The sequence below is a fragment of the Canis lupus genome, chromosome 6, assembly GCF_048164855.1.
Source record: "Canis lupus baileyi chromosome 6, mCanLup2.hap1, whole genome shotgun sequence".
NCBI lineage: Eukaryota > Metazoa > Chordata > Mammalia > Carnivora > Canidae > Canis > Canis lupus.
Window position 1 is genome coordinate 77,009,505 of NC_132843.1, and position 22,551 is coordinate 77,032,055.

Consider the following 22,551-nt stretch of genomic DNA (forward strand, 5'->3'; position numbering starts at 1 on the left):
CTTGACATAATTAAAATTATTCTTTTGTTTTGAAGGAAAGATAAACAAGGCATAACATAATGCAGCGTATTATCGAGTATCACTTTGAAGCTCTAGTTTGTTAGATCATCTATTAGATACTTTATTTTATAATATAATAGCTGTTGGGGCGCATGGTTGAGCGTCTGCCTTCAGCTCAGGTCGTGATCCCGGGGTCCTGGGATGGAGTCCCACAAGGGGCTCCCCACAGGGAGCCTGCTTCTCCCTCTGCCTCTGGCTCTTTCTCTGTGTCTCTCATGAATAAAATAAAATCTTTACAAAAGCATATATAACAGCTGTTGAAAAAATCGGTTCAATAACAGTAAGGAACACATTTATTCAAATTTTAGTATTGATACTGAGTTAGTCAAGATGGGTTAGATAATGCTATAGTGACAAAGAAAGAAACCTTAGTAGCTGAAAACAGAAATACTTTCTCCCATAAGTTTTCTATGGGTCTGGGACACCCCAAAGAGCAGTACTCCTCCACTTGCTCTGTAATATGGCAACACTTTATCACCCTGTGCTTCCAAATTGTCATGACAGGGAACAGGAGTTAGATGGTCAAGTACCTGCAATTAAATGCTCCTACTTGGACCTGATGAACCTCATTTCTGCTCATATTTAATTAGCCAAAGCAAGTCACGGGGCTATCCCCAACTTGTAGGGGTGAATACAATTCTCGTGAGCCTGGAAGTGGGAGTTGGTGTTAGTGAACAGTTGTGAAATCAGCCATAGCCCAACTGCTCTCTTGATACCCAAGTATTCTTTCCTCTCTTCTGGCCCAGTCCTACACTCAAGCCCTCCATGAGCGAGATGATCCAAAAGCTCTTCGGCCAGCATGGAGTCCATGATCCCAGAGAAGAATGTGGCTCTTGTTGATATGGAGACACAGAAACTTAAAAAGGAAAAGTTGTTTTCTCCCTTCACAATCCACAGACTGGGAAGGAGTAAGGATGATACTGAACTTCAACATGGGAATTTAGAGAAGCGGATGGACAGTCACTGTGAGGACCCTCTAGACTGGGAGGTGGGGAATGTTCCTCGGGATCCCAGCTTCTCTGACGGGGATCCCAGTCTATTGTTCTTGCTGATACGTGACTTCACACTTGAGAGCTCATTCTTGGGGCAGCCCGGGTGGCCCAGCGATTTAGCACTGCCTTCAGCCCAGGGTGTGATCCTGGAGACCCAGGATCGAGTCCCATGTTGGGCTCCCTGCAGGGAGCTTGTTTCTCCCTCTGCCTGTGTCTCTGCCTCTCTCTCTTTGAGCCTCTCATGAATAAATAAATAAAATCTTTTTTTTTTTTTTTAAAGAAAGCTCATTCTTTCTTTATTCCTGTTTGTCACATCAATAACAGGCATTGGGGAAAATAAGGAATAAGAAATTGAGAAATAAGCAATTCTCTGGGCCCATTACCTTGGGTTAGGTACCAAGGGTGATTTTAACTTATAAACAGCTACAGTCTCTTTGAGTCCAGTCATGGGATTCCTTTGGCAGTGAAATTCTCTCAAAACTTGTATAGGTTTCTTATCTATTTGATTCTACACAGTTTCATGTACCAGTTCCACACCCATAAGGTTTTTTTGAGATTTGGTTCCTGGAATATTTGCTTTCTTATTTTCTCCCCATTCCTCTTCTTCTCTTTTTTTCAACTCCCCCCCCCCCCCCCGCCTCCCCATCCCCTTTCATATTTGCAATTCCATTAAGTATGTTGTGGTTCAGGGGAGAGTCATACTTTCAGTCTCCTTTTCTTAGAGATTTTTAATCAATTGAAAGGTTAGATGGGGTGTCCCACTTTTAATCATATCTTTATTCTGAGATGACCTAATCCATTCCCAGATTTAAATATGATGCAGTAGCCATCCCTGATTTGATCCTTCCCTTAATATTTAGATTTCATTGCTCTGTTTTGCACAAAGTAGGTTTTGAGAAGCAGTAGCGTTTTCTAACCCTACTAATCCCCAAAATTCTTTATTCTTATATTTATTTTTGCTTCTAATTGCAATCGTCTATTATTTTATGAGATGATCTATTTTTCTTTTTGTGATACCTTGCCAATTGCAGCTGACATCAATCTGCAGACACTCTAATTTTATATTTAATCTTTCTTCTAGAGCAACAAGTTTTTTTGGCATAAGATCTATCCTATAAATTATCATAGGTGATAATATTACCAAATGATCTGCCCCTGTATATGATTTTTTTTTTGAAGTTTTTATTGGGGGTAACTTAGGTCAGGTTCTCTAGAAGCGGAGCCTGAGAGAGGGACTCTGGTACAAGTATTTAGTAAGGGACCACTCACAGGTGAAATCTTCAAGGAAATGAGAAAATTCAGGATGAATCTAGGCCCAAGATGTGGTTTTAACTGAGGTCTAGCCTCAGCTTGATCCCATGGGGAGCTCTGGAGGATAAATCACATCAAAAGCTGTCCTACTCTGAGACAGGGCAACCAACTTTTGTCTCCTTGAAACAGTTGGCCATTGGCTTAGGGCTGTTCCCCCAGTGGGGAGATCCTAATTCCTAGGAATTCCATGGGAAATGGACCTGAGATCTGGATGACTTAGCCAGAAATTGTAATTAATTTGGAATCAGCAGCAAGATTTTATGGGTGCATTTCACTAGAGAAATACTCCCTTTGAAATGGTTGGTTGGGCCTGACACTACAGTATCAAAGGCAGCCAGAAAGCGCAAAAGGGACAGCCTTTGTAGACTGGCTCAGGGCTTCTTGGATGGAGATCAGGAGCACTCATTTTGGATTTTCATTAGTATGTAGAGTTTGCAACTTCTTGAGGCTCCCAAACAGCCTCACTGAACTGGGATTGGTGAATAACTTCTAACTGGTGACCCTGCAGTGACTCATTCGCTTGTATCCCCTTGCTTCTTGCTTCTGATGCTCAGAAAGCATGCACAGGGGGTTGCTCTAAGGTGTTGCATGCATCATAGCTCTCAGTGTTTGAGACCTGCTATTTTGTGCCCCTGCATATGATTGATTTCCATCTCCTAGCCTTCACAGAAGGTGGCCATTCACAACTGCTACCCCTGTAGGATCAACACTAAACCTATGTCACATATTTTAGATTTCTTGCAATGGCAGCATCTATTCCTAGTATAAATAACTGTTTTAGTCAACATGGATTAGGGTGGGCTACACCAACAAACAACTCAAAATTTCAGTAGCTTAAAACACAAAGATTTATTTCTCTTTCATGCCAGGTGTACTATGAACCCAGAGAATTCTCAGGGCAGCTGAACTACTCTCCATGGCATGGCTCTATGTTGCCCTTCTTTAGCAATGTGGTTTTTCAATAGCTATCGCAGAGACAAAGTGAAGTACAGAATTAAGTGCCAGTAATTAAATGGTTTTCCCCGGAAGTGACAATTATAATTTCTGTCATTCCTAACACCTAAGAGGCAGGGATATATATTTATCTTATGTGTCTGGAAGGTAAGGAGAATTGGATGTCAGGGATTAGAGGTCATGACTGCCGAGTCCCCTGACTTTGTGACTTGATGAATGGGAACACCATTCATCAGTTCAATAGTTTCTGAACCCTTACCACTATAGGCATTTTATTTCTACTTTATTAGAATCATTATTATAAACCTAGCTGACAAATTTTATATATGTCTTAAAATTTTTAAGTATTTAAAAGTTTTGATATAACTTCCATGAATGGCTTCTATCTTTTAGTTATTCAGATTCTGACTTCCTTTCTAGATGGACACTAGTCGGTTAAGCATGTGCCTTTGGCTCGGGTCATGATCCCAGGGTCCTGGGATTGAGCCCTGCATCAGGCTCTCTGCTCAGTGTGGGGGCCCACTTCTCCCTCTCCCTCTGTCTGCCACTCTGCTTACTGGTGCTCTCTCTCTCTGTGTCAAATAAATAAGTAAGTAAGTAAGTAAGTAAATAAGTAAATAAATAAATAAATAAATAAATAAAAATTAATGGACACTATAGGGACACCTGGGTGCCTCAGCAGTTGAGTGCCTGCCTTCAGCCCAGGACATGATCCTGGAGTCCTGGGATCAAGTCCCACATCAGGCTCCCTGCATGGAGCCTGTTTCTCCCTCTGCCTGTGTCTCTGCCTCTCTCTCTCTCTCTCTGTGTCTCTTTTCTCTCTTTAAGAAAAAAAAAATAGACACTATAAAATATTACTCAAAGTTTTTCAATTATAATTATCAGGTATTTTATAGTAACCCTATCTGTCTCATCTTAATTTAGTAGTATTTGTGGATAAGCGTCTGGAGTGAGTTGAATGGTGGTGCTGCAAAAAGATATGTCCATGTCTTGGAACCTGTGAATGTGACCTTATTTGGAAAAGTAGTTTTTGTAGATGTAATTAAAGATCTGGAGACGAGAGATCATCTGCACTAGGATAGCTCATAAATCCAGTGGCAAATGTCCTTATAAAAAGAGTTGTCGAGAAGGTCTCTAGAGCAGAAGGCCACGTGAAGAGAGAATCAGAGCCTGGGGCAGGCAGTTGTGAGGCTGGTTGACAGCCGCCAGGAGCTGAGGGAAGGGAGGGCTCTCCTTTAGGGCCTTCAGAAGGAGGGCAGCCCTGGTAACATTGCTTTTGGACTTCTGGCCTCCAGAACTGCACGAGAATGAATTGATGTCCTCTTAAGCCATCAGATTTGTGGGAATTTGTTACCACAGCCCTGAGAAATGAATATCATGTGCATGTGACCTTTAGGCTTTTAAAAATAACAGATGCAATGAATACATATTCTTGACTATTATACTTACCGGACTAAAGAAACAGTGAAGAGTGAATCAGGCACTATCATGATGACAAAGTCACAAGACCTAGTATTACAAGTCCTAGATTTGAATTCGGATGATCTGCATTCCAGGTTAAACTTTTTGAAGTAGTTATATCATTTTAAAAAATCAGTTTCCTCATTTATACAAAGAAAATTATAATAAAGCCTCCCCTGCCAACCTGGAGGATTGCTTTATGAATCAAATGAAGTTACTGATACAAGGTGCTTTGAAATTAATAATAGGGCAGATAAATGAGATTTTAATTATGACAGTTTTTATTTATTTTTTAATATTTATTTATTTATTTTTTATTTATTTATTTATTTTTATTTATGATAGTCACACAGGGAGAGAGAGAGAGAGAGGCAGAGACACAGGCAGAGGGAGAAGCAGGCTCCATGCACCGGGAGCCCGACATGGGACTCCATCCCAGGTCTCCAGGATCGCGCCCTGGGCCAAAGACAGGTGCCAAACCCCTGCGCCACCCAGGGATCCCCTTATGACAGTTTTTAATATCAAAATAACGAGAAATAAAAACAGACCCTAGGCCTGACATTGTAATTTCTAAATAGCTTCTGTTTAAAATGCACTTCATTTAGTGAGGTTCTTAGATTTACAACAAAAGGTTAAAACTGTCTAAGCATTGGGCAAGCAAAAGCCTTGCCCTCTCTCAAAGCCCATTAACATCAAACCTCTTACTTCCATTATTACTATAAACTATATCTGAAGCATGGAAAGAAACTAGAAAAAGCCCACCTCTTTGGTCAGTTACTCAAGAAAAATGTAAATATATTTAGATGAAAAAAGCCCTAAAGGCTGATTTTAAATTTCTTATGTTTCCAATCCCACAAATTCTTCCTAGAAAATTACCTTCACAAGATAATAACTATATTCCAGGTATAATATTACCTTATTTCTAGGACTTCCTTTCTCCAACTGAATTTATTTACTTATCTATATTTGTTTATTTTAGAGAGAAAGAGAGAGAGGGCCTGGGGGTGGGGAGTAGAGGGAGAGGAAGAGAGAGAAAATCTCAAGCAGCCTCCATGCCCAGTGCAGAGCCCAGCATTGGGCTCAGCCTCACGACCCTGCAATCATGAACTGAGCTGATATCAAGAGTCAGACACTTGACTGACTGAGCCACCCAGACACGCCCATAACTAATTTCAAATATACTAATAAAGACTAACTCATACATTCTCATCTTCATTTCCAGGGATTGTGTTTCTATCCTCCAGATAACCCAGAGGGGACAGTACAAATCACAGATCCAACTGAGAATAACACTTTGTGGTGCAACTTGGAGGTAATGGTGGCATCTTGGGGGTGTGTATGTGTGTGTATGTGTGTGTGTGTGTGTGCACGTGTGTTCTCGTAGAAGGTATTGCTTTTTTCCTTTTGTAAAAGGAAAGCCAATTAAGTGTGGAATGTGAATCTTGGACAGAATTTTCTTCTCGTTCAGTCCCTCCTTGGTTGCTGGTAGCTTAGAGCTGTTGCTACTGAAGGTACTTGATGTTTGGTTTACGCTCCTGATTAATTTGGGTGGCTGAGGCAAACACGTGTGCTGTGAGCCAAGATTTTTGCCTATCTTATTACCAGGAGCCTGTGCCAACACTGGTAATTTCACTCCATTCCTTTAGTCCTGTCATGAAATATCCTCCTCACTTTTGGTGGAAATTTTATCTCTGTGGATTTAATACTAAAACTCAGGCATTAGTTGTGTCATCATCTTCTTCTCCCGTAAAGATGCTAAGGAAAATTTTCATGCTGATGCTGATATGTAAGCTTTATATGATCTCTAGATGCCTTTAAGGGACAGAGGCAATTGGATTGCCAGAAATTCTTTGACATTATACTTTACAAACCTTTGTAGGATTAAAGATCAAGGCTATAAACTCTAGTTGGAATAAGCCAGAATGGAAGGCATATTGTGAATTCAGGAAACTTGAAGAGAATGAAAGAGAGATTGTCATTATAAGATTTCAGAAGCTCATGTCAGTTGCAACTAAATTATAATGACCTGTTGGATATTGATTCAGTTAGAATTCTTTTTTTTTTTAAGATTTTATTTATTTACTCATGAGAGACACACAGAGAGAGGCAGAGACACAGGCAGAGGGAAGAAGCAGGCTCCATGCAGGGAGCCCGATGTGGGACTCATCCCAGGACCCCAGGAATCACACCCTGAGCCGAAGGCAGAGGCTCAACCACTGAGCCACCCAGGCGTCCCTGATTCAGTTAGAATTCTTGTTGACAAGAACTCATCTCTCGAACCACCTCCTCAGCCTCCTGCTGCCAGTTGAGTTACCATGTCTCACATCTCTGATCAGAAGCCCACGGGTCCATTTCCAACGGGCTGCTCATTTTCACTGCAGCTCTGAACCACTCGGTAATCTAATCAATCCTCCACTTGTCCTCCCTCCTTCCCAAACCTTCTGGAACTCCAACTCTGGGATTAGCAAACTCGTCTATACCATCGGCCTCTTCTTCTGAATATCATTTCACTCATCAACTGAAACTTTGTAGCCTGAGCATCTTCTTCCTTGGAGAATCTACCAAAGAGGGGTGAATTGGCATCTCCTGCCTCTTTACTTCAAGGTTAGGGGTGGAAGAGGCATGGCCTTTGGTTCCTCATTGCTGTTTTATAGCTATCTCCTTCCTCTTTCAACATCCTGGCTCTTTGGAGGCCACAACATTCTTTTCCACCATCTCTTCTTAATTGTTTTCATCTATCTACTATAAGCCACTCGTCCTCCTTCCTCCTGACTTTCACCTCTCACTCACTGCCTTATTTTTCTGTTCTGTTGCCATCATCATTCTTAGAAATGTCAACTTCTGCATAGGAAATAAATTTAACTGGTTTCCCAATTCCTTAATCTCCCCTTCAAAGTTCTTTCTCTCCTGTGCATTTTAGTTTCCAACGTCTGTGACCAAATCTTGGGCCCTGTAATCAGTAGCGATTGTTTCCTCCACAAAACTGATTTCAAACATTTGGTTTTTTGATTACCACCTTTTACTCTAGTTCATTTAAAAATATTTAATACACAAATGGGAAAATTTGTGTCATTTTTGGGGCGGAGTCCCTGGACACCAAGCCAGGACCAAACCCAGAAATGATCTTTGATATTTAAACACAAGGAAGGCCTTATTTATATTACTCACCAGCTTTCCCAAGTCCTCTGCTTAAATAGATCTGAAATTGATTCTTGTCAGGGAAGAAAGTTTCCCATTTTCTGCTTTTTTGTTATTTTTTTCTTTTTACATCCCAGACCTCCCCCATTGGACAGATAGGTAACCAAAAATGCCTGAGAAAAATATGACAACATTTTCTTTATGAACTCATCCTTATGTTCTGCATATGTTTTATTCTTCTCAATTCAAAACATTGAGATTATATATATAATTGCTATAAAATATATTTTAAAGTATATATATATATATATATATATATATATATATATATATACACACACAGAGAGAGAGAGAAAGAGAGAAAGAGAAAGTCATCTTTTTGCTGTTATTGTGAATCCTATTTAAAAGGAAGCTGGTGTCATCACAATGCAGTTTCTCATTTGAAAATAGTATTTCCGGTACTAAGAATTGCCAGAAAATACCATAATATGTAATTAATGGAATCTCACTGTTTTCATAGTCAGAAAAGTACAGACTTCAATATGTTAAAAAGTTAGTACTTAAAAATTTACTTTAAATTTTGCAAAATAAAATTTCTCATCAATCCCCATCAAAATATAAGATAATAAAGTTTAATGTTCTTGGTGGAAGAAAAGTGTGAGAGTCAAAACAGGTTCATTGCCTATCATTCTACCTCCATTAGTTCACTTTCTGTTCCTTCCTCTCCCCACTGAAGATACTCTTTCTTATTTTACTTTATCTGTGTTGAATTTTAATATGCGTAGCAGCATCACAGCCAGACAAGGACCAAATTAACATAATACAAATGTAGAGAAAATGCCATAACTTGGTTTCTTACAAACAAAATATGAATATGATATGCTGTCACCTGGGTTGCCAGATATTTGCATCAAAGCTTGTGTGTTTTTCATTGACTGAGTTTGTATTTTTATTTTCTAGCTTAAAACTGACATAGATAAATAAATGTAAATGTAGACTAGTTTTGCAAGTGATTAAGTACACTCAAATAATCCACAAAAATGTTATGTGACTTATAAAATCTGATTGGCTGAAGTCCTAATAAGTCTACCAAATTATACTCATTTCCTTATGGCCATCTATGCAATTAGGTCTGGAAGAGATAAGCATCTGTCAGAATAAGTCTACATTGTTCATTGATTTAACGGTCAGGCTTATTTTCTCCTCTGTTTCTGTTTCTAGTGCTTGTATTCATAGTAATTTTTCAGTTCCTAGTGATAGTAAACCAATTCAGATAATCGTTGAAAGAAAAGGTAACTTTTTAAGACCTGTAATTTAAAAATACAAGGATAGATTCAGATAGGGCTTGATCCAGAAGCTAAAATGACATAATCATCTTTCTCTTTTTCTTACTTCCTCCGTCCCCTTCTAGGCAGCTGTCCTCCCCGTTATTTATCTTCTCTTTCCTTCTCACTGGCTTCCTTCATGATTCCTTCTGTGTGGTGACTACAAGAAGTTTAAAAGTTCTAGGCTTATCCCATGCTAAGTTTGGCAGTCTGATTAGAAAGTTCTGTTAACTTTCCAAATAGTTAACAGAAGTCTTAGGAATGATCTTGATTCTAGGGCCCAGGTCATGTACTTATCCATGAACCAACCACTATGGCCAGGTGATAGAATGTTCTCATCAGCTAGACCTGATTATAAGCCCATCTCTGAAGCCAGGTGACTGGGTTCAAATCCTGCCTGAGTCTCGTGGGCCAAAGTTAGAAGACAGGAATTTCCGGATGGCAAATCTGGATGCAATTATTTAAAAGGAGAGATTAGGGCAGGAAGAGAACAACATTGTATACTAGAGAACTCATTTGTAGGCAACAGCAGAATTGCTGTAGCTTTATAGTTATGCACTCTCGTTTACGTTAAAACGTATGATTCATTGGTCTTGCTTTCCTAAGTTGTGGACACTGCACAAGTGTACAAGTGTGCTCCATTTAAGTGGTCATCAGTTTTGTTTAAAATTTCGTTTCCAACCAGGTAGGAGGATCAGAAGAAAAAAAAAAGAGGAAAGACTCTTCAAATTGGTTGGAGTTTTATTGAATACGAGAAATAGTAGTGTTGGCAGCTTGGATCCAGGTTGAAACAGAATGTTTTTTGAGAAACTCTGAGCACCTAATCATTGACTTCTTTTTTTTTCCCCCCACTTCCCAATCCTTGAGAATTTTGTGTAGACAGTATTTCTCCACAAACACCTAATAAAAAGGGAAATAGGAAGGAGAAGTAGGGAATTTTAAATAGATTTTTGAGCTGCCACCTGGTTTTTATCAAACTCACACTCTGATATTCATTAGCCTGCCTTGATGTCTGTTAGTCCTCGTGAACATAAGATAGTGCTTATTTTAATGACTGCTGAAGACAGGCTTGTTTTTGAAGCCAGTAATAGTTTTGAATCATTTAAGCTGAATCTTGTGTCTTCTCTGAAATAATTAAAAGATGTGCTAGCTCCAGTTTGCCACTGGCTGTTTGTATGAACTTGAGGATTATGAAGAGAATTAGAAATAAACTGAAGTAAAAAGTTTTTCGATGTTTCAGCTCCCTCCCTTCAACCAAAAAGAAGCATTTTAATTATTCAGCATAAGTTGTATATTTTCACTGTGTAAGGACCGATTTCAGAAATTTTATATGGAATAAGAACTTGTGTGGTGAACATCCTGGGTACAGCTGATATTTTAATGAGATAAATAATAATTATCGTTTCTAAAGGTACACTTCAATGTGTTACAAAGAGATTTTAGTTTTTCTGTTTACAACACACATGAGTTTACAGAAATAAACACAGAAACCTAAGGTTTTAGAAAGAATTTTGGCCCCTGCTGTTGAATTAGGACACTGGCTATAACGAGAATGTATTTGTTGGACTAATATATTTTTAGTAGAGTTGGACTAAGTGCCACAGTAGGGTTATAGTCAAGGTATAATCAAAGTGGTGGAAGAGAGCAAGAGGGTCCAGTCAAAGTGGAGCTCAAAGAGTACATTGGAATAAGCCAGATGGACAAGAAGATGGGGGAGAAGGGAAGGAAGAAGGAAGAAGGGTGTTCCAGAAAGAAGGGATATCATAGACGTTAAATTCCCAGTCTTAGATGCCTTGAGAACTTCTAGAATCTGTAGAGCTGGGAAGTAGAATGGGTAACTGGGGAGGATCATTTGAAGATAGTGCTGCTGATGGCTGAGGTGGGCAGGACCCGGACTCACAGAAAACCTTGGAGACCATGTTGTAACCCATTCCCTTTTTCTTACAGAGATGAATAATAAAGGGGGTGTGTTGACTATAAATCTTTGACTTATATGATATCTCACTGCTCCTTTCTAAAGCCTTCATTGAGGCTTATTCTTTGAACAAAATCAAGTCTAACCCCTTAGCTCAAAGCGAATAGCTTGTCGTCCCCTTTTTGTTCCCTTGGGCGTATTGTATTCTTTTTTTTTTTTTTTTTTAATTGGTGTTCAATTTACTAACATACAGAATAACACCCAGTGCCCGTCACCCATTCACTCCCACCCCCCGCCCTCCTCCCCTTCCACCACCCCTAGTTCGTTTCCCAGAATTAGCAGTCTTTACGTTCTGTCTCCCTTTCTGATATTTCCCCCACATTTCTTCTCCCTTCCCTTATTTTCCCTTTCACTATTATTTATATTCCCCAAATGAATGAGAACATATAATGTTTGTCCTTCTCCGACTGACTTACTTCACTCAGCATAATACCCTCCAGTTCCATCCACGTTGAAGCAAATGGTGGTATTCTTAAAGTCACTGTTTCCCAGATGACACTATATTGTTTATTGCGCTGTGCCCTTTGCCTAGAATTTCCACCTCCTCATTTCAAATGCCACCTTTCCATAAAGGTTTTGCTAATTCCAGCTACTTCTCTGTTTTGCTTTCAGAGAAAACATATTCTTTCCCAGTTGTGATTTTAAAATACTTTCTTTTTTTCTAGCTTTCTTTATACCATTCCTCACTTCTCTCTTGAATTTAGATTATATTTTCGCGTGTGTGTGTATATATATATTTAAATATATGTGTGTATGTATATGTGTGTGTGTGTGTGTGTGTGTGTAGGCACATATGTATATATGTACTTAAATCTCATTACTAAATTTTAAGATCTTAGACAACGGGAATTATCTAAATATATTTGATTAAAAAAATAAAATAAATATATTTGATTAATCTCTCCTCCTGGGAGAATGTAGCTTAGTGCTTTGAACTGAGTGTTGCTCTAGTTGAGAGAAACAGAAAGAGAGAAAGAGAAAGGAAAGGGAGAGAGAGAGAGAGAGAGAGAGTACTATATCATTGTAAATAGATTTTTTTTTTTTTTTTTTAGGGAGCGCATCACCTTGAACCATCTCACTTGATACGTCACGTGTGAAATAGAGAAATTAGTAAGCTACTTTTCCAATTGAATTATGGTCAGAACAAAACCATGGACCTTCATAAACCACTTTTCAAATTGCCAACACTTAAGAGTTTGCTTTAAAGAAAAGATCCTACTTGAGTAAGAGTTTGGGCAAACGTGGTGGAAAAAAAGGGCTCTAATAGATCTAACAATCTTCAGTAACTATTACCTCACCTTTGAAAAGCCTGATGAATCTCATATAATTGTTTCCGGATAAATTAATAGAATTTGATCTCCTCAAACGTCCATACATCTCAATTTTTTTTTTTTTTACACTTTGCCACATAATCCTGGATTACTGGAGTTCATCATATATTTTATTTTCTAAGCTTCTAGGTGTATTTCAGTCTCTCTACTGGTGCCAGAAGAAAAAGTGCTTTGGCAGTAACATTCAATGGAAAATCCATCCTCGGATACACTAGGACGCAGCTGACACGCAGGGCACGTGTGAATTTTACAGACAGATTTAGTGGGCTGTTCGGCAGCAGGGAGATTAAGGAGCTGAACTCAGTAGTTTCATAGACGCTGACGTTATTCGACTTCTGGTAAAAAGCATTGCATAGGTTGCAGGTCGGCTCCACATTTAGCCATGTACAGTAATTTAAGTATCTTAAGTGACAGCACTTCTGTATAATCATAATCTTATTCTTTGACTACTTGGAAAAATTTATCGGAAGAAAAACATGATTCAGTATGTTGAGCTATTTTCACCTCACAGAACAATATTATAAATTTAATAAATTACAGTCTGAAAGAGAACAGCACATTTGCTACTTTACTTTTGAAAATATTTGCTTTTACTTGAGCTGATTTTCGAAAAGAAACGTTTTTGGATGACTCTTAATGAAAAAGTATCAAAGACCTGTTTTATCTTTAAGAAAGATTACTGGTCCTGCCGAGGGATACTGACATCAGTGGCCATGGGAGTTTTCCAGAACATACCACCTCTCTTTTGCCTTTTCTTTGTCTTCCTTCCCTCTCTGCTTTCTAGTTATCCCTTTATCTTCTTACTCTATCCTCCTTTTCTTTCTCATTAAACTCATTTTTCTCTTCAGTTTATCCTACTCTCCCCCAAACCAGTGACACTTAAATGTTACTTAATATTAATGTCAGAAATACTGAAATGCAAAGCAGTTGTTTTGACATTTCAATCTTTTTCCCCTTTCTCTTTTTCCTGTTTCCTTCTCTTTTTCTATTCTTCTTTCCTTTCTTCCTTCTTTCTTTATTTTTAAGGAAATCTGGAAATGTTCTTTATAGCTTTGATTTCTTTAGGCTTTCAGGTAATTTACTATATTAAAAACATTTGTTTTAAGACAAAAGAAACTTTTGATTTAATCCCATTAAAATGGTATAGATCACCATTTTCTTCTATAACATTATTTATGGTGAATGTGTGTGTATGTATGTGTTATTTTAATTTCCATAGGACAGTGTGGTCAGAGAGAACATAAAAGCTTTCATACAATGTTTGAGTCCTTTTGTGCAGAATTTTCTCCTTGCTACCATGGGTTGATAATCCAGCTGACTCCTGAGTATCTCCAATGTGATGGGGATTTCTCCCCATATTTCTCCTCAAAAACCCTCCATTCTTGTATTAAGGCTCAATTTTCATTTACATTTGTCTTCTGCTCCCCATTCTACCTTTCCTACTTTTCCCACTTTTCCCCTTTGCAGCCATTTAGAAAAGTCAACTTTTTTTTTTCAGTAGTAAAGCACTTCACGTTTTAAATATGTTATCATAAAATATCCTAGAAGGGTACATGAAAACCACTAAAAATGACTACTTTTGTGGAATGGAACTAAGACTGGAAGATGAGGGAGAAAATTCTAAAAATTATGACTCACTGGATTTAAAGCATACATATTTATATATTAATTTGATTCAATATTGTAATCATTATTATTATTTTAGAAGACCTTAAGTTCTTTCCAGTACCTTTTAAAAAATGTAGATACATGTTTTTCAACCTTTTTCTCATATAATAATTATTTTTAGGCCCTGCTTCTTATTTTCTTTGCTAATGCTTTTACTGTCTTTTGAAAGTTATTTGAGTGTGGCAGCTAGAATGGAAACAAAATGATAAATTTATTTGATGGTGATTCAGTTGTATGTGTACTGACTTCTCCGAATTTGTATCATATGTTCAAATTAGATAGCATTTAGCATACAATCCTTATCCATGGTACAATACAGCAATCCAATCTTAATGGAAGAAATTCTATTCTTAATAGAAGAAATGATAGTTACTAAAAATTGAACCAAAGAGATTTTAATAGAAAAAATGGCTTAAATAAAAATATAATTGTTTTCTACACAGAATGGGAATGGGATCTCAATTTTTATATTGTGGGTTTTCTGACCTAACTGTGTTAACTGAGTGGAGAAAAAGAAAATCTAGCATATTATTCTTCTAAACATAACATACACACAAAAATAAAATATGTTTTTAAGGGTATTTATTATTTTTCAAATGCACATTTTTCATATTGATTTGTAATGAAAAATCTACTTTTCTTAAGAAATATCTAGCCTATTTTATTTTTTAATTTAATTAATCAAAAAATTTTCTTTTCAGTAATGTAGAGACATCTAAAATAATAGCATCTTAGATGGTCAAAAAAGTGGTTTCTTTTTTTCTTCCTTTCCACCCAAAAGACCAATGTTTTTTTTAAACTTATTTATTTATTTATTTATTTATTTATTTATTTATTTATTTATTTATTTATAATATTTATTTATTTAGAGAGACACACAGAGAGAGGCAGAGACACAAGCAGAGGGAGAAGCAGGCTCCTCACAGGGATCATGCCCTGAGTCGAAGGCAGACGCTCAACCACTGAGCCACCCAGGCATTCCAAGACCAATGTTTTATGGTGAAGTAATAGTGAATGTACCATATATTTAAAAGCCATATGAAAATGTCATGGTTTTCACAAAGGTAAAGAATATCACCATACCAGCTGAAGTTATGGTTTCAACATCTTCATGGGTTAATGACATTGAAATAAGCAAAGTCTTGGACCTAGTGAAGGGTGCAATATAGTAAGTAAGATGTTGCAAGCCATGGCTTTTATGCTATTTGTTGATTCTGTGACTCAATTTCATGAGTCAACTCATGACAAGTATATGTGGAATCTAATGAGAAAGTCTGTCTAGTGGAATGGAATTAGCCTTGGAGAAGTCTGTTGGTGAGAGAAATCTGAACCTTGAGTTTCAGTGGCAGTTCTAGTACTGAAACCAATTAGCTGGGTGCCAGTTAATCTCTCTGTGTCCGTTTCTTTGTCTATTAAATGAGAAGATTAAACTACATCAATAGGCAGCTTTATGCTTCTGACCTTTTGTGATTCTAGGGAAATCTGAAAGACTACATTCAGAAGGAAAACCAAACAGAAATATTCCATGATGGGACAATAGCAAGCTTCTGGGTCACCAGCACTTTCTTAAAAATGTTAATAACCTTTGTTAGCAGCTGATTTCTTCTCTCTTTTGTAGTAAGGAAGACTCAGTCATGAAGCAAGATGCAAAGCAATTAGATAAGAGATCAACTATGCCAACAGTTCTGAGCATGAGAGCATTTCTGGCTCCCTCTCATTATTATAAATCTCTTATATAAAGGGGTCCATACTTGCAAAATTTCTTTTTCCATTCAGTATCTACATAAAAATGTAGAGAGAGAGCTAAAAATGATCAGCCTGTGAAAATCCGTGATTGAATATAGATGAAAACAGTTCTAAATATCTATAACTCTATCTATTTGTTTTAATACTAGTTGGAAATTGTCATGAATCTCAGTTAACATTCCAAATCCATGCAGTATTATTGGGCATTGATTGTTAAGAGACTGCTTTCAAATGTGCAATGATTTCTTCAACTGTTCAACTCAGTATTTCTACAGATTCGATTTCATTGTTAAAAGGAACGTTTATACACATTATGCATGGAAGAAGTAAATATCAAAGAAGGTGACTATGGAACCAACAGCTACTTCCTCCATTATGGTTCAAATATAATATACTTCAAAACAAAATGCTAAAAATTTCTTACTCTTGTAGCATAATCCTTCTGGGTATAAAAGAATTTCAGAAAAAAATAAAACAAACTTTGAGACTCTTGAGACATAAATCTTTCTTTGTATTTTCAAATTAAAGAGTAATTAACACACTGAATTTATTGAGGCCAGATTTATGAAACTTGAGGTAGGAATCTGTTTTCTGAAAAATTCTTGTGAAAATTTGAAAGTTGAGAAAAAGTGCTTATTAAGAAATAGCATTCAAATAAATAGAAAATTATGAGTGATTTGATGGACAATGAACACTGACCATTGCTCACATATTGTGGAAAGTCTTTGGGATTAAAATTTGTTTTTTTCATTCAACCCACAATTTAGAAGAAAATTCCCAATTTTTGGAATGTGAATCAAAGAAAAGTTATGACTACAACAAAACTGATTTTTATCATTCTTTTTTTTAGCGAATTCTTCTCATAGTAGAAATTATTATAAAAGAATTCTTGAAGAATTCACTGTGGCTTTGTAACCTTCCCTACTTCCATAGTTGAAATAAAACTGGTAAACTCATGAGATTAGGTACTCCCACAAGACTGTAAGAGCTTCCTGGCTTTATGCTGGCCAGAAATAACAGCACAGAGTGTTTTTACAATAATCCTGCTTTTGGGTAAAAACAGGAAAGGGAGAGGCCTATTAAAATTAAATATTTTATAAGATGAACCAGAAGAAAAACAGAGAAGTTTCCTTTTAGTTCAGGGGAAATTAAAATTGACTCTGATTATATAAATTATTAACTTACTTATTTTTGAATAAGCAATTTATACCAATATTCCCTTAGCATATTATAAAATTTCTATTCCTTCTTTCTTTTTTTTTCCCTTCTCTAAGCCTAGGCTGCCAAGCCAAGGTGACAATATTTAATTCCCTCCTCTGCCCTACTTAGAATATTCACTTTGTTGGAAAGATCCACCATTGTACGTTGACATCAATTCTCAAGATCAGATCCAATATTTGTGTACTTAGGGAATTTTTCCAATATTTCTTAGGTTTGAAATAGGCTACCAATACCTTCTTATTTTGTTATTATATTTCTCATCAGCAGCAATCCACATTTGGATCAATATATCCAGATATCAAATATAAATTATCCAGCATGAACTGCTTATGTTACTCCAAAGTCCCCATTCTAATACTTTGTAAATGACCAAAAAAATCTCCTATTGTTAATAAATATAGTATTATTTTTCCAGTGTTGAAGGGGAGAGCATTATTATCTAAATGGACTGTCAGGAAGAGATGAGCTTTTGCCTTTTTGTGTTTTCCTTTTGGGTATCCATTCTCGGGGAAGACAATAAACATATTTCTTGTATCTATCTATCATGGTTATTTTCCTCTATTCCTTTTGAAATGGCATCAGTTTTTCTTCTGACACTACTGTTTTTCTTTTTCTAGCATGGCAACCTTGGGCTAACGGCATACATCAGTAAATGCTATGCTTTTTCTTTAAGGCTTTTCTAATTTTTAATTAAAAAGAAGAGCTAGACTCTTGCTGATCACCTACAGGAGTGTGACTCTCCATGGTTACCTGTCACTCAAAGAGCTCCAGCTCTGAGGAATGCTAATTAGTCCCGCAAAAGCACCATAATTGAACTGGAGAGAGACTGCCGGAGGTGCAGGTCTGCCTTCATTCACAACAGTCTTGCCATCTGAATGGAGGGAGCCGTCCTGACAATGTGAGGGAATAAAGGAAGATGGGGAGGAAAAAGAAAAACAAAATTCCATCTGCCATTTTTTACTCTCAGTTCTAAAGTGATTATCAAGATGTAACCTGGATACCACGTTGTTACTTGGGTAAAAAAAGAAAAAAAAGTTTTCTTTAGCCATAAAATAATAAGCCATAGCATCTGCTTGACAATGATCACTATGATGGCTAATACGTTTGAACTGTATAAAAATGAATCATCTGGCAAATCAATGCAGGTAGTCATAATGGTGATAATAAGTCTATGTTTGGGGGAAAATAGTCTTTTATTTACATGAAGGTAGTATTTGAACCCAGACAATTGGCCCTTACACAAATGTTTCTTGGTTATTTTTTTGGAGAAAAGAAAGTTCTTGATATTGCAATATCCCCCAAGCTTAGACAAACATGTATACTGGCATTTAGAGCACTGAAAGGAAAATGTAAGATTTAGTGGATAGAATCTTAGGCCATAATTTAGAGTAAAAAAATTAAGATAATTAAATACATTTCATCTCCTCTTAACTCAGTACTAAATATTAATGTGGGAAATAGATGCAAAAATATTATAGCAAATTCATACACATTAAGGAATGAAGTAGTTCTTGATGGCAAGCTTTCTAACTTCCGATTTTCATATGATTATGGAATCATAGTGTTTTGGAACTATAGGCACTTTAGGTAGATAGAGCCAGGTATAATTTGGAAACTGTGGTTCAAAGAAACTGTCACTAGCCCCCTATCCCATAATGAATGATGGATGGAGCTGACAATAGAATTTGAGTCCCTTGGGCCCAAGTTTATCATTTGAAGCCAAGAATACAAGGCAATAGATGAAATCTTATTTGATTCTAAGATGAGGTGGTGTATAGTTCCAGATCCACAGGTCAGAGGACTTTGTCCCCTCTTTTGTCATAATGCAGCCTCTGCAGCACTTGGATTAGTGTCCAATACTTCATATATATTTGTTGAAAGGATAAATGAATGGCCACATTCTTACAGGACTTGAATATTTCAAATTAGTTTCCATATTTAAAATGCTGGTCCATCCAATTAGATAATTTTCCACACTTTTCTCCTTTGTTCATGTTAGGCGTGACTCAGTCTGGAAGTTAAATTGGGCGTGGTGATTTTTGACAAACATCTATTACTAGAATAACTGGGAATCATTGTTATCCTAATTTACTTGGCCATATGTTATAGACTAGTTACTTTTTCCTTTAGAGAAGCAATTATAACATACCTCAAGCAACATGCATAGTAAGCCTAACATATGAGAATAAGGGAAACAAAGGAAAACACAATACTGTCCCCATTAGGTGGAGCAGCTATTATAGTCCAGGTACACACATTATATCATTCTTAAAACACATCTCTTGTTTGATATTTTATACACATTTTACAGATGAGAAAACCAAGTTTCAGAACATGTAAGTAATTACATCATACAGTTAATAAGTGAAAGAGCCAAGATTTAAACCCAAATGATTCTACTCCAAACCTACGCTCTTTTCACAATACCTTGCTTCATTACAATTTCCAATTACGGTCTCCTCATCTTTTTAACATGCAAGTCCACACAACTGAACATCAATTCTCTTTAGCATTCTGATAGAATTCTGATCATCTGTATCATAGTATGGGCAACATTATCAACGGTGACTCTTCCAACTCTTAACCATCTGGCTTTGGCTGGAGTAGTCAGGGAAGGCTTCCAGAGGTGGTGAGCTTAGGGCTGACACCTGAAGAAGGAAAAGGGGCCAACTAAGCTGCCATCTTGGAGAAAAAGAATTCAGGTAGAAGGAAGAGGTTCAAAGGCCATGAAAATCAATAAGATATGTGTGTTTGAGGAATATATATGATAAGTACCTGGAGCAAACTGATTCAAGTAAAGGGATGGTGGAAGTTGATGTCGGAAAGATAGGAGTTTTTTATTTTAGTTTTTGTAAGATCTTATAGGCACGTAAGGAATTAGGGTTGTATGCCATTTCCAGTGGGAAGCAACGCCAGAGTGTTAAGTGGGGATGGACTATACTATAAAAGATTGCTGAGAGAATAATAACATCACAGGGAGCAAGAGTAGGAGTAAGGGGCCCTGCTAGGAGACTGTTCTAACAGTTCCAGACAAGAGATCAGAGTTTCAGCAGCGGAGAGGATGGGAAGTCATCAGGTTCAAGGATGTATGATCAATTTGAGGGACATAGTAAGATAATGTTTTTTAAAAAAATATATTTAAATTTAGTTAATTAACATGGAATGTATTATTGGTTTTGGAGGTAGAGGTCAGTGATTCAGCAGTCTTATATAACACCCAGTGCTCATGACATCATGTGCCCTTCTTAATGTCCGTCACCCAATTACCCCATCCCCCACGCCCTCTCCTCCAGGGACCCTCAGTTTGTTTCCTGTGATTAAGAGTCTCTTATGATTTGTCTCTCTCTCTCTGATAAATGAAATAAGTCAATCAGAGAAAGACAATTGTCATATGATCTCACTCATACATGGAATTTAAGAAACAAAACAGAGGGTCATAGGGGAAGAGAGAAAAAAATAATACAAGATGAAATCATTGAATAGCCCAGGTACATGGAATATTCTCCAAACATGTTTTTAGAAAGAATAAAGGAAGGTTGAGAATTTAAACTGCTTGATTGGTGGATACTCAATGAATATCTCACTGTGACAAAAAAAAAAAAAAATACAATCTAATGTGAAACACGGCTACTATTTTAAATAATCAATAAAAATAAATATCCTCAGGATCAGAATTAATGGTAAAACCTACATCATTGTACCATTCAAGAAGCAACTTGTATTCAGAAAATAAATGATAGTTGTGAGATTTCTTCTTAGAATCATTTGGGTAGGCTTCAAAAAAAAAAAAAAAAAAAAAAAAGGAAAAGCAAAGCCATAATTAAAGGCAAGTCCAATGGATCAGTTTACCACACCTTTTCCCACCTGGTAAGTAAGAAGTCACATCTTGTCAAATCTGCGTTGCTCATGTGAATGGAATGCTATGAAGAGACCAGCCCTTCTCCACGCCCTGAACTCTTTCCTTTCCACTTTAAAGTGAAATATATAAAAAATAAATTTGACTTCTGGTATGAAGAAACTGGGCAAAAGCATAAGAACCTGAAAGCAATTATTAAGAATCCTCTGATTTTGCCTCATCTTATTTACAATTTGTGCACGAGCGTGTGTTCATATTTTTATATAAAGGCCTTTTCTTGTGTTCCAATAATGGCTCCTATTATTTTTATTAGCACAATGGATAGGGTTTAAACTTCCTTATTGAGCATGAGCATCAACACATAATAATGTGGATTAACAACCAAAAATGTCAAATTTTAAGTCTGTTCTAAAATCAATAAAAGGCCTTTTGCTGAATTTACTTATTAAGAATATTTCCATCAGTGTTCAAGTTTTGTTCCTGGTATTTTGCCAGAGAATTGTAGAGCTATTACTCACATTCATTCCCCTTATCTAAGTGATTGTTCTTTCTTTCCTCTTGCCTTGAAAACTTACATATTTAATTTCTGCTGTATTCATTTTTCCTTTTTCATACTTTACTTTTAAATATTCTTTATATATTTACCTGTTTTCAAGCCTTCTCAAATCTTTTCCAGAAATGTATTTGGGTCAGAGGAGTGGGCTGAAGGGAAAGATTTCCTTCATGGTAGAAGTATAGATAAAAATTGCCACTTTAATATGCTTGCTTTCTCTTTTATGAATCAGATATTGAGACCTCCGGCTGGTGATATGCAGCCTGGAGCTCATGTCATTTCTTCAGGGCTGAGTGTGGATGGATCATTAGGTTATACGTGAGCAGCAAATTGCTCTACATTCAAGATGTGTACCCAATGGATCATTCCATCATTTTATTTATTTATTTATTTATTTATTTATTTATTTATTTATTTATTTATGTGCTGAATATGTCTAATGCCTTCCTTTTCATATTCCTAACTCCAATGAACTATTTCCCTGATCTTCACTATTATAAAAGGAAACTGGACCAATAGAGTAAATGATACTCATATGGGTGAGGAGGCTGCGAGGCTTAAGTGACACTAACAAGTTAACCAACGGCTATAGAGGTAATTGAGCCAACAATTTCTGATTCTGAAACCAGTAATGCTCAATATAGTCACTCATTATCTCTGTGCTTTCTATTCTCTTATGCTTGAAATTAAGATAAAGTGAAAAACTATCAACATAAAATATTTACGAATTTGTTCAATTTGACTGCCATTTATCTTTTAACATTTAAGAAGTCAATGATGCAGAGTGATAGACTCTGTGATTGTCCCTTAATATCTTCTGTGGTAATAGTAGAGATCACATTTCCAGCTTGCTGTATGGATCTAGCGACAATGTGACTAAGTTCCGGTCAACGAGATGCAACAGGTGTAGTGTGAACAACTTCAAGGCCATGCTTTAAGGAGCTGGGGTATGTTGTCCCT

At 36.8% G+C, this 22,551-nt stretch overlaps 1 long non-coding RNA gene across 1 annotated transcript in view; it reads left to right on the forward strand.

The window, feature by feature from the left end:
- The window catches only part of LOC140634800 (uncharacterized), a 64,737-nt gene that overhangs the window by 17,308 nt on the left and 24,878 nt on the right, over positions 1 to 22,551 (forward strand). Inside the window, exon 2 of the long non-coding RNA XR_012032179.1 lies at positions 6,001 to 6,090. This is a non-coding gene — a long non-coding RNA (uncharacterized lncRNA). The remainder of the gene's footprint in view (positions 1 to 6,000; positions 6,091 to 22,551) is intronic.